Here is a 13480-nt window from a genome sequence, read left to right as displayed (position 1 = left end):
GCGGTGCTTGAACACTCCTACTCTATTTTTGAAGTGTTTTTCCCTTTCAGCTCTACAGGTCTTCAGAGCACTTATTCATTAGGGAACAACTACAGATAACTGTAACAGCACCTGCATGGGTAAGCCTAAGCAAGAGAACCGAACCACCCAAAAACGTTAATACAGGCAATGATCCCTCTACAAGCAAACCTGTAGAAGCATTCGTTTCCTTGAAAGACTCAAAGGCAAAAGAAATTGTTCTAGGATGCCCAGGAAAGGAAAGACATGCACAATACTCTGAATAAAAGCTGAAAGCAAAGGAATACGACTCAAAGCTCAGAGAAGGACCATAGAGAAAGAGAAAATTATTTTCGCACTGGCAAGGGTCTGATTCTCAAGAGCTACAAGGCCCTCCAAAGCTCTCATTACTTCCTAAACCCCAAGCTTTAAAGGCAGTACAAGGGCTTGCTGCCTGTGAAGAGCTTGCCCACCCCTGCCAGCTGCACTGCCCAGCTCCCCACGCAGTCCACTGCAACAGCACCCGCCCCGCAGCAACAGGCATCTCTGTGCAGGGGGCACCTGAGAACCTGAGGTTGTTTTGCAAGAGGTGGGAACAATTATCGCCTCCTCAATGGCAAACAATGGATCCCAGTGAGGCTCAGCATCAAACTGTCTCACTGCATATCATTTTACATTTCAAGCTACCTTACTGATGACAATATCAGCATGAGTCAGTGACATGGGGAACAAACATGTAAAGTCCGCTTTGCTTGAATTTCAGTCCTGTGCTCCAAGAATTAGTTACCACATTCTTTAAATACAAAATAAAACCCAATCAAAAAAATCTGTTAAAAGGCAGAAAAGCCATTACTTATGTTTCGTACCAGCTCAGCATAACCATGTTTTCTATCAAGCAGAATAATTATGTTTTCATAAAAATCTCACACCTGCAGAGAACACATTTTCACTTAAAAGCACACAGATAAGGCACTAGCCAGCTCAACTGGGTGTTCATATGAAGTACTAATTGTTAAACTAGGGATGACAAGGTGCCTTCCCCTCCTCAAATGAGCACAAGCCATTAAAAAACAGTTCTCAGAGATGCTTCTGATTATTTATCAGTTCCTTCTGGCAACACATTTCTTTAACCACATGAACACTGACTATGCTGATACTGTTATCTTAAACTAGACTATGAATCAAGTTCCAGTCCTGGTTTTCCCCAGAAGTACTGTTCTGTACTTGCAGAGTTGAGATGTCACAATTGAACACAGCCACTCTTTCTCCAATTAGTTCCCAAATTTTCTTTCTTGGAGCAGCACACCGTCTCCTGCAGGCCATAATCAAAGCTGGGGTGCCTTACAACCTAGTGCCTTTTCAGGAAAGGTCAGCTTGCTGACACGCTTTATACCCCTAAAGTACAAAAAGAATGGCTATTACCTCTTCAGGACAGAACAAGCATCTGCATTTCAAAATAAAACTTAGAGTAACGACACACAGACACACAGGAAACAGTCAAAGTATTTCAGTTACATAGAAACAAAAAGTCAAAACTGCATTTCTAAAAATTATCATTTTCTCTTCACACAGCAGTGAGCAGGGATTTGACAAAAGAATACTCAGAACAAAAGCCAAAATATTTTGGCATTCTGCCCTTGTGCTTCCTGGGGGATGGAGTTCTAGCTGGCTTCTGGCGTAATTCCCCTAGAGATTAGTATCTTTAGCAAGAACTACAAATCCCAAAACTTCAGTTCCAATGATAAACTCACTGTGCTTTCACAACTTGGAGAGAAGTCCAGCACTTACCCAGAAAAAAAAAAAAATTAAAAAATCACAAATGAGGCATAGCCCACGAAGCAGCACAGAAGTAAAAGCAAAATACTAGATTGAAAACACAAAAATTTTAGAGCCTCAAACGGCAAGAACTCTATGGAAGAAGGCTGTTTCCAGCAAGAATTAAACCTATTTCTTCCCCTGCTCTATCATCAAGCATCATGAAACACATACATGATTTAATATAGACAAACAATTCTTAACATAAGATTAAAGCCTACACACAGAATCACAGAATGGTCAGGGCTGGAAGGGACCTCTGGAGACCATCTAGTCCAACCCCAAGTATGCTTTTGTACAGCGGATAGACAAAGAAGTGGCAGGATAGCTCCAAAATACTTCCAAGTAACCACGGTATATAAAACAGAAAGAAATAAGACAAGTAAAGGAATATTGGCATCCATAAAAATACTGAAAATAAAAAGCTCTCCAGATAATGCCGAACAGCTGGAGTCAGGCTACAGCAAGGCCACTGCTGCATTATCTGCTGAACCGGAACACTTGCAAGGTTACAAAAAGCAGAAAACATGGAAGTCTTTTTGAAAACGACTATAAAATCATTGCCAGTCATTTCTTTCCAGAGTCATAACTTATAAAGTGGAAGAGCCTTGCCAGTATTTACTTGTCACATTTTACTTGCAGATTGAAGATGCACTTCTAACACAGGTGTATTACTGATATTTGAAAAATACAATTTTGCTTTCAACAAACCATAATCAAAGAGCAAGAGCAGCTAAAATACAAAAGCAGTTTCTTAGATGCTTATAAACACACAAAATGCTCAAGAAAATCCAGTATTTGAACCAGGAGAAAGCAGAGAGGAATTTTAACAAGACTAATAACAGTCTCAGTGTTTTGACTGAAACCTACTAATCTAAAAATTTATTACTTAAAATCCAGTCTACTACTAAAAATCTACATCCTCCCCCTGATTTTGATCTTAAACACCCTAATCTATTGAAACCATCACTGGAAATGCCAGGCTTCCCAGAAGCGGCAGTAATAAGTCATAAATTGTGCTTGAATTCTCATCTTCCAAATCAAGTCCATCTCAGCTGAAAATAATTCTGAAGGCTGAGAGTTGCTGGTAACTGCAATAATAAGTGAATGACTGCAAAAAAGATAGCACACCTCAGGAAAGGCTTATTTTTAATTAGTGAGATATCTTGTGTTCATAAGGAAGTGTTTTCACAAGTTTTTCAAACACAAATTAAAGTGATTACATACTAAAATCAGCAGCAATGAATTTAACCATAGACCTAGCCAGGTTCCAGGCTCTCACTTCTTGACCACAGCAACAGGCTGTGTGTTTATGAACTAAAAATCAGATAACAACTCCTTCATCAAAACCAAAGGGAACAGGCTGTTACCGAAATCCAGGCAGCTAAAGTTTCTTCACACATATAATTAAAAAAGGTAAATTACCATAACCTGGCAGAAGTACAATGTCAACAATTCGTAAGAAATTACATTTGGATTGCAAACACTACAGAAAGGCTCAGATACACCAGGTAAACAAAACCTAACACATATGTTCAGGAAATCACATGGTCCCAGATGTACAAGAACACAATACCCACAAAGATGTTCTTTGCTCTCGTAGTTAGAATTTCCAGGACACCAATTGCTAGGAAAGCATCCTGCAACAAGCTGCTGCATCCTGTAACAAACCGCTATCACCTATTAATCCTTAAAGCCAGACAAAATGAAAGCTTGGATGCATGCAAGTTGTGTTTTCATGACTAATTCCTTTACAATTTGGGGAGAACTCATAGAAGGCTGTGGAACACAGATCACATCTTCCTCTTCACTAGCCCCAGGAAGGGCAGAAAACAAGGACACCCACAACATGGCACAGAGCCTGGCCCTGCTAGAGCTAGGCATTACAAGCCACTCCACCTCCAAAAGAAACCTCTAATGGAATAATCCATTAGCTTGTGGTTGGTATCCAAGACCCAGGAACACTGGAGCCACAGCTGGCTATGGCACCTCTCAAGTCTCTCCCGGTACAGCAGTTCCACTCCACATTATAGCACGGAAGCAGGGAGTCTGCACACACAGCATACGGAGGGAAGACCACAGGACCTCTGAGCCAGGACCCACCCCTGTGATGTGGAAGGCTCAGCTTCAAGACCCTGCTCTCCTTTGTTTCCATACTGCAGGTGAGGGCCCCAAACAGTGCTACAGCATCTGACTTGTTCCTGACTCTGTGAATACTGGATTATTTACTACGATGGTCTAGTCTCAGATCCCAAAGCCAACCTTTCCCCCCTCCCTCCGTCCCAGTGGGATGCCCTCAGTTCCTCCAACTACCAACTTTTCTGCCCAATAGCAACAAGTCATCTCTGCTGGCCACTACAAACCCAGCCACTGTCCCGAATCAGGAGGACTTACCGCGAGCCAGCACAGAGGACTGAGCTACCAACACTGCAGCGGCCAGAGGACAGGAAGAAGAGGAGGCAGCCACTCCGCAAGGACAAGAAGCAACAGCAGCAACCTGACACTGACCAGCAGGCTGTAAGGAGGTGCAGAACGTAGCACACAGCTGTCTGGCCCTTCTCATCCCCTCCAGAGAAAAAGTGGCAAGCCAGATGGAAGTGTCCCCTGGGCGACTTTCAGCTGCACCCACCTGCTGAATTACTAAAACAGAGATACAGAAACCTGAGGGGCAGGGAGGGGAAAGCCTCAAAATACATTAATTGGGATGAATACAGGTGATTAGGACATAAAAGTGTCCTAAGTTAGCAATCAAAAAGACTTGCAAAAACTGAAGTTCTTGTCTGAGGTATTTTCATGCTGAAAGACAGAAGGTGCAACGTGCTTTATTGTTTTACTGGTGCAAAGAAACACTGCTAGAGAAAGTATTTTTGCAGAGACCCTCATATCCAACAAGACAATATTATGCAAATGTAAATAGCCCTCATCACAATACACACTAGTGGCTTCTTTTTTCACCTTACCCTCTCAAGTAAGTTTTGGTAGTACTGGCGCAGAAAAGTGTCAAGTATAGAAAGACCTATGGAAGAAGGAAGTCAACCCATTTTACTTCAACTAAGACAACAGCTGTAAATACACTTTTATTGACCAGCAGGAATATGCTTACAAAGCATATTGGTTTTGATGTCTCCAAAATATGAGAAATGGTAGGCAAGGGACAAGAGGGCAGGATGGTATGCTGAAAGTTTTACATATGGTCTACTGATTTTTTTTCAACACCAGGAAGAAATACAAATGCACTTCCACTGCAAGATTCTACAGTTTACCCAAATAAAATTATCTCCTTCAAGGAAAAAAAAAATACAGCATTTTAATTGGAAGTAAAAACATATGTCTGCAGGTTAAGGTCATCATCACTCACTTTTTCACTCTGTCCACAAGCACACAGCAGTGGGAAGCAGGGGAAAATGACCTCAACTCCACATTTTTTTATTCGTTTCTGTGGTTAAGACTTAAAAGATATCCCCACCACCTTTGTCTTTCAGTAAATCAACATCAGCCTTAAGATTAAGCAAAAAAGCTAAGCTCTGGAAGTGCCTCCAGAACATGTACACCTAATAGACTGCTCTCCAAACACAACCATTCTCTTTCTCATTCCCCAAAATCACAATTAAGTACATTCCTAAATGGATTAACATCCTCTTTCTGCCATCCCCAAAGCTAAGAGAGTGTCTATGTAGCTTAAGGAACTACAAAGACATAACAGCATCTTCCCTTCCTCTGTCTCCAAGGCTGCTGAATTTCCTCAGATCTTTCCCAGTGGCATGTACTGGAAGCAGGCTGCACCAACACACCTGTCCACTAGATTACTGCAAATCAATCTGTCACTTTATGCCTCAAGCAATTCATTATCTCAATTCTGTTATCACACAGGTCTGTACCCGCAGGGTAATTAGATAGTAGCGTGGGCAAGGGGGGGGGGGGGGGGGAGGAAAGAAAAGAACAAAAAAAAAAAAAAAAAAAACAGATGAACATTTAGTCCCTGTGAGGCAAGGCAGTGTTAATTTCCTATCACTGGCAGATCACTACAACAGACCCTGCAGGCTATGGAAATTCTGCCTTAATATATCAAGCACAGCACAGCTATACCCCCCTCCTGAACTTTAATAAGTCCTGAGTGTGCAAGTCCAGTTATATTCTTAAATTATACAAAAAAAAATTAGCAACTTTAAAAGCACAGTTATACTGTGAAATATATGAATACAGGAGACTACCAAATCCAGTGGGGGGTGGGAAAGAGAGAGGGGGCGCTTACACGCACAATGTACGTTACCGTTATCATCACAGACTCTCCCACACTGCCATAAAGATAGTTTAAATGTAAGAAAACCCCCTCCCTCGTTTATCAGCTGTAGCTTATTATGTTCATTCTGCCATTCCAAGCACAGGGCTAAAGGATTAATTTTAAAAGCCAAAACAAGTACAACGAAGTAGGTTCCTGTCAAGAGGGCCAGGAGTGCGCCAAGAAGCAGGGCAGCAGCCTGCTCTCTCCCCAGGTGTGAAACACCAGCTTCCAGGCTGGTTTTCTGAAACACAGTTTTCATTCATCATCAAATGGCAGGCTGTACTTTGGAGACATTGGCCTGGCAAAACCTTAATAGCTTTGACATTTCCAGGATGCTTGCTTCCCCCTACCTTATCCTCTACCCCTCATGAAAATAATTTGCTGCTGAACACCTGCAAATACTTACATGCAAATCCCCGTTACAGACCACTGTGTAAGAAACAAGCATGGACCAAAGTGACTTTCAGAGAGGCTGTACCTGGCTTGCTTCCCTTCCAGCCACAAAGATACTAAGGCCTGGAGAAGGGGGGTGGGGGGAGGGAAGACACCAAACCCAAAACCTAAACCAAACCACAACCCAAAATAACCCCAAGCCCCCCCAAAAAATACCCCACACCAACCAAAAACAAGGCTGAACCACTAATTGCCCCCCATCTCTCCTATCACACACATCTCCCTCAAGAGGGATTTTCCATGAGAAGGTTCTTCAGCAGCAGCTCAGGTGTGCAGTTGATACAGAGACTCTGGTTCTGATTTGGCACCTTCTGGTTACCTTCAGCCCTGCATTCAAGCCCCCTGTATGGCAGGCAGAGGAGCTCAAGTTAACTTGACCTGCAAAGGTGGCTCTTTTCTAGGCTGCACTTCTGTGCTGCTGGTCAGTCTGAGCCCACCAATCCACCGTAGGGATGAAAAAGCCTGACATTTCTGAGCAGTAAACAGGAATTGTTCCACTGTGTCATTTCACTCCAGCAATACATTTCTGTTCTTAAACCATCAAGGTGAGGTAAACTAGTACCTTACTTAACGACTGGATAAACACTTCCACTGTGATCTTCCCAACTTTACTCAATGACTCAGCAGTCCGAATTAGTAATCAGACTACCCGTGCAATATTTTAGCTTGCACTTAAAGGGCAAAAGTGTGGCAAAGCCGCTACCTAGAGTCATACATAGCATTTTTCACACAATGACCAATGCTAATGTACAAGCTGTGTCAATACCTCTGGGTTTTCTCCACCCAAATAAATAAAGCTGTACACTTTTGACAAGGTTTATGAAGCTGATGGATAAGACACATTCAGCACTCATTACTACATCAGGAACTGTACATTCTCAACAGGTACTCAGTAAGGATGGAGAGATTGTTCCAGCATGCAAATGAGTTAACAATTTCATTCTTAACTGGCAGCCAGAAAAACACAACTAGAAATTCTCACTATGAATAAAACAGGACTCTAAGCCCTAAAATTAAATGCCTAACCAACCATCATGATTCTTGTAGTATGCTTAGCGACTTCTGCATTAATTTCCCTGTATTGTAAATGTTTGACCACATTTGGTTTTCCTTCATTACACCTGTTCTGCAATTTTAGCACTGCTTGCTGTTTTGGTTACCACCTCTGTTTTTGTTAAAGAGTATGTTTAGCAGACACACAGGTAATTACACTAATAATGTTTTACTCAAATAACCCTCACTGATCTCTCCAAAATACCACCTCGTTGTAGTCATTTCCAGAGAAAGAAAGTTGGACACAAGAGAGATGAAGAAACTCTCCATCGGTTTTGTCAGACACAAAAGAAATTGCTGTAGTCTGCCAAACTTCTGCACCATTCCACCACCATCTCAGTGGTGCCACATCTTCTGCCAGCCACAGAGCTGACAGTCAAGAGAGAGATAAACCTGAGGGGTGGACTCACATGCCACTGCAAGCAGCACAGCCAGAGAAAGAACCCACAATACGGATTATTATTTTTTTTCCTATGTTCCAGCTATAAATATTTTCTGCATGACCAGGAAACAAGAGCAGACCAAAGAAGGTAATGCCAATGGTAACGATATCCCAAAATACCACAGCTGCTCAGTAAAACAAAGTGTGAACTGCAAAAGGGTAATTTGGATTAAATCAGAGATTGCAAGGAACACTTGATTAAACCACTCTAGGCCCGCTGCCCTCTCTAAATAAGCGCTCCCTGTGGCACACACACATCTATGCTAAAATGAAATGGGATTGTTTTCATTTAACTCATGGAAAACTCTGGGAAATGCAGCACTGATTCATGAGCACCTGTACTTCCAACAAATTAAAGAACTAATTAAGCTTCCCAATAAACAGTCAAAGTATCAACTTATTTAGAACAAACCAAAAAAAACCCCTTTTGACTATATAGGATGAGAACCCCGCTGCTTCCAATACTTCAGAGGTTCCATTTCACAGCTTCAAAGTCATCAAGAACTTCATTAGTTTTAGCAAAAGCCCCACTTGGCCTTCTAGACAATAAACCTGACTAACTAGCTGTAGCAGTTTCTTTTAAAAATTAGCCAGCTTAAGACACCTGTGATCAGCCACAGTGTTGAGCAGTGTTCAGAAGTTTCCTATCAAATATCTCAAAAAATAGACCCAAAGCTTCCTTTCTACAGCTACAGCCCTTGTGGCTCCCGCCACTGTTTCATTCCATACCTAGTAAAATGTAAACACTGCTGTTACAAATGTAATGACTACCACCAGGCGCTTCCCAACACACAAAAAAATAAATATAGTATTTAACATGTAAACAGCACTCTTGAAACCCCCAAAAAAAAGGAGAGGCGAGGGCAGAAAAAAAAAAGGGGGGGGGGGGGGGAAGGGGAGGGAAAAAAGGGGGGGGAAAAAGGGGAGGGGGGGAAGACGAGGGGAAAATAAGAAGGTAAAAAAAAAAAAAAAAGAGGAGGAGAATAAAAAAAGGAGCGGAAGGGCGTAAAAAAAAAGGGGGGAATAGGGTAAAAGGAGGAGGGGAGGGGGGTGTCCGGAAAAGGGGGGGGGGGGGGATGTCGTCCAGAAAAGGGGGGGAGGGAGGGTCAGAAAAGAGCGGGAGGGTCAAAAAGTGAGGAGAAAGGTAAAAATAAGGATCGGGGGGGCGGGGGAAGCGTCAGGTCCCAAAGAGCGCAGCAGTTACCACCTGCCCCCCGCCTAGCAGCGAGACCCCGCGGCCCGGGCCCGGCCCGCACCGGCTGTAGCCCCCGGCGGGCACCGGGACAGCGGCGCGTGCTCCCGACAGCGCCGCCTCAGCCCGCGCCGGCCCTGCGCCTGGAGCGGCGGGAGCGGCGGGGCGCAGAGCCCCTGCCCGGCCGCGGCAGTACGGCAGCGCCCTCCCGGCCCGCCGCCATCCCGGCCCCCCCCGGCCACCGCGGCCGGCCCCCGGCAGGCCAGGCCCCGGGGGGCGGCTCGGGCCCGCCGCCGCGCACAGCGCCCCTCCCCGCCCTGCCGCGGCCCGGAGCGCGGCCCCTCAGCCCCCGTGGCACGGCGGCCCGCCCGCGGCTGGTCTCCCTCCTCCGCCCCGCCGGGAACAAAGCCCCGTGCCGCCGGGCTTACCTCGCTGCCCCGGCTCGGCGGGCAGGGCGGCTTGGCGGGGAGCGGCGGCAGCGATCGCCCTCCCCCAGCGCCGCGCACACTTGGCTTTATTTCCTACGGTCCCTCCCGCCGGGGAGAAACCTCCCGCGCCGCGGCGGAGGCTGCGAGGAGGCGGGGAAGAGGCGAGCGCAGCGCCGCCGGCCCGGGGGCTCGGGGGGAGGGGGGGGCTGGTGCGCGGGGCAGCGCCGGGCTCTCCCTGCGGCCGCCATGCCGGGCCCGCTACTTGCCGCGCCGCGGGGCAGGCCCGGCCCCACTCGGCGGGCGGGCGGGGGTCCCCGGCCCGAGGAGAGCCCCGCCGCCCCGCAAGGCTTCGCCCAGCCCGTGCCCGGCGGCGCGGAGCCGCAGCAGCCCTTGTCCTCGGCGGGCCGGCCGGCCATGCTGCCGGGCGACGGGGCCTGCCCCGGGCCCGGGCCCTCCGCGCCGCACCCCCGGTGGCGGGGCGATCCCCCGAGCCCGCGGATCCCCCGTGCACGCGTGTTCGTGCAAGTGCCGTTCCCGACCGCGCTGGCATTCCTGCTGCCGGCACGCCGGGAGGTGCCTCCCTTGGGGTAGCTCAGGAAAGGGCAGCCCCGCACCGGGAGCGCTGCGGGATCCACGAACCGGGCACCGGGAACATGTGGGATCCGCAAAGTGGGCACCGGGAGCACTGCGGGATCCGCGAACCGGGCACCGGGAGCGCTGCTGGAGCCACAAAGCAGGCACCGGCCACTCCCTGCGGGCTCACCGCTGCTGCCACTCACGGAACGGGGTCACTCGCGTGATACAGAAGCCAGCCAAGGAGCAGGGCAGGAGGGAACCACGGCAGCCCAGTCCTTTTTGCTTTGGGAAGCGTGGGTCTCATCCCAGCTGCAAGAAGTCAGAGTTCGTGTCTGTCCTGTGATGAAGAATTTCATCCCCAAAGTTAGCCTGAAACTTAGATTAAACCTGAGGCTTATCCCTTGCATTAAAAAAAAAAAAAAAAAAAAAAAAAAAAAAAAACACCAAACATATTCACTGAAGCAAAGCAGCATTTAATTAATAGGATTGAGATTCCTAACCCTGATCACACTATCAGCTGGTAGCTGGGGCCTCGCCTGAGAGGTGGATGCATATTACTAGAGACAAAGGAAAGGATTTGAGCATCCCTCTTCTGACAGAGGCCCCATGTAAATGGGGTGTCCACTGACGTGACCTCTTTGTAGCCTGATCGAGGAAACAAGCTCATGGAAGTGAATCCTAAGCAGGAATAGATACCTTACTCTTATTACTCTTAAAGGCAAGATTTACAGCCAGCCCATTCTAGCACTAGGCATTTCCCCCTGCCTTAGGCAATACAGTGGTTAATATTTGTGAATCCTTTGCACAGAGGAGAAAGGACCCTCAAGAAACAGAGATCTCTAGAGAACCCAGAGCTGGGCTTCAGAGCTCAAACCTAAGGTCTGCTCTTTGCAATTCTTGCTATTACTGGAACAGGCAGGCCGGTGACTATACATATGGAAGGCGATGCCATTGAAATAGAGACATGACTTTCTAAGAGACAGCAACATAACAAACACTGAGTGAGCAAAAGACAAACTAGGTCCCAGACATGCTTAGTGTCTCACTTGGACAAGACTACATTGTATTGCTAGGAAGACCCCAGCATATTTAGAACCCAGACATAATCAAAATCCTTTATTCATCATCACATCTTAAATCTCTTCTCTCCCTTTGTGCCAGGCAGAGAAGAGGAACATGTGTTAGAAACCTTTTAGAATGTACATCTCACTGTTCCCTGAGACAGTTTCTCTTCCTGCTGGATCAATGCCATCCTCATGACCCCGTTGTACAGCTCACATTTAAACAATACCTAACATGTCCCTAAATCAAGCCAAGAGACTCTGGGAAAAGGATCAAGCTCTTAATCAGCAGTGCACAGGGGTACACAATCACCACCTTCAAAGCCTCATGACATTTGGTGTTTTTCTTAAAAGTCCCATCGTGTGGATCACATGATTACCTGAAAATGTCACCCACAAAACAAACAAAAAAAAAATTACAATCAGCTTCCAGCTTTCAAGCCAAAGTTTGAAAACTTGAACCCCAGGGGAAGAAGGGCAGAAATTACTGTATTTTTTAAAACTGATCATGTGATTTAGCACTCTGACACGATTTTGAAACGCTTGCACTTTGGCAATACTTTTTATATATGCAGATACCAGCTTGCAGATACACATATTTTTACACATAAATGACACTACCCAACGGAAAGAAGTATTTATTTTTTGCATACCACCTGCAATACAGTGTGAAGACTCAGTGTCAGCAAGTTTGGTGTGTACGGTTACTGCCCCAGTGTCAGCTCGTGTTCTTTACATTTTATAACACATGGCATTGACAAAAATCTCTTCTTATATGTTTACATCCCTAATTCTCATCTCTATATCCTGAATGCCTCCCCTCCTTGCTCTTCCTGGGAATAAGGAAGAATAGGAAGGGAAAGAGAAAATACGCGTCTGTGTTTTAAAGAGCGTTAAATGTAATTGAACCTGCTTAGAGGTAATCAATGGCCAAGTTAAACTTTCATCTCACTTATGCACTCACTGAATCAAGGAATCTGCTGTGTGAAGGGAGTTGCTACGGTAACCTGCTAATCAAAATAGTCTTGCTTTCTACTTTAATGACACCACAAACACTTTTAAAAATTCCAAAGAATGGAATAAGAGGAGTAATGGTAGTGACTTACACCTTTTACATGCTGGGGGTCACTTGCCCCTGATTTTGCATGGTACTTTGTTTGTACTGGTTTCTACAGAAGCACCTAAGTTTGAGTAATGTATCGGTCAAATAAAGCTTTTAAATTGGAACAAAGAGGGACTGCTGACGCAGTCATCACTGAGCTGAAACTCACCATCCACACTTACCAGCAACCAACAACAAGGAGAGTTACGCAGAAATCAGGGCAGAGAAAAATGGTTTTCAGTCCTATCTACCTGTTGCTATTCTGAGTAAATAGCACAAATCCAAACCAAAACGGTATTCTTTCATGTGCAAAAAATACATACAGTGATGATGCGCTATGTTTAGATCCACTCATAAGGCATACAGATGCACGTCAAGTCTTTATTAAGACCTAAGCAGGCCACTTAATACAAATCATAGTCTGACTTCAGCATCAGAGATCACAACATAACAATTTCTTTACAACTACTTAAAACCATGTAACATAAACAGTAGCAAAAGAATTTACAGCATTTCATAAATGTCTCCCCAGCAGCTCTTTATTCTGGCACCAACACTGACCTCTACATCCCACTCTGCACTCAGGGCTCACCGTTCTTCATGCAACACTTACTTAGCTGCAATACAATTTTACCTTTCCTTGCTAAGGCATCTTCCCAAGGCAACAAAGACGGGCAGTAAAGTTTTATCTTTCTGCTAGAGTATTTAATGGAAAAGTTGTAAAACAAGTACAGTACTTTGGGGGGGGGGACAACGGACGGACTACAAAAAACTCCAGATGATAATATAAGAGAACATTCAATGGATCAGCCCTGATTCTCTTAAATCTGATGTAAAGCAAAACAACCAGTTCCCTTAGGAGAAAAGAAAATGGTTCAGGGATTATTATGCTAAAACAAAAGTACTCAGAACCTCAGAGTACTGCCAAAATGTGCATTAGTTTCCCACATAAGCAGTTTACCAAGTTTTCTTCCAGGGGCACTTTTCTATGCATCTGCAAGTTAGTCAACTCCCGGAACCTACTGCTCTGTTTTGGAGAAGATTGCTAGGAAACTATCTTACTCAGATGACAGCTTCAT

General features: G+C 45.5%; 1 protein-coding gene across 1 annotated transcript in view; it reads right to left on the bottom strand.

Annotated features, from left to right (window-relative positions):
- The window catches only part of TNS3 (tensin 3), a 198195-nt gene extending 188473 nt beyond the window's left edge, over nucleotides 1-9722 (bottom strand). Inside the window, exon 1 of the mRNA XM_040592171.1 lies at nucleotides 9663-9722. The gene's annotated coding sequence lies outside the window, so the exon portion shown is untranslated. The remainder of the gene's footprint in view (nucleotides 1-9662) is intronic.
- Between the last annotated feature and the right edge of the window lie 3758 nt (nucleotides 9723-13480).

This window comes from Falco naumanni, chromosome 4, assembly GCF_017639655.2.
Source record: "Falco naumanni isolate bFalNau1 chromosome 4, bFalNau1.pat, whole genome shotgun sequence".
Taxonomy (NCBI): Eukaryota; Metazoa; Chordata; class Aves; order Falconiformes; family Falconidae; genus Falco; species Falco naumanni.
The sequence above is the reverse complement of the archived record's forward strand: the minus strand, read 5'-3'. Positions and strand labels throughout refer to the sequence as shown.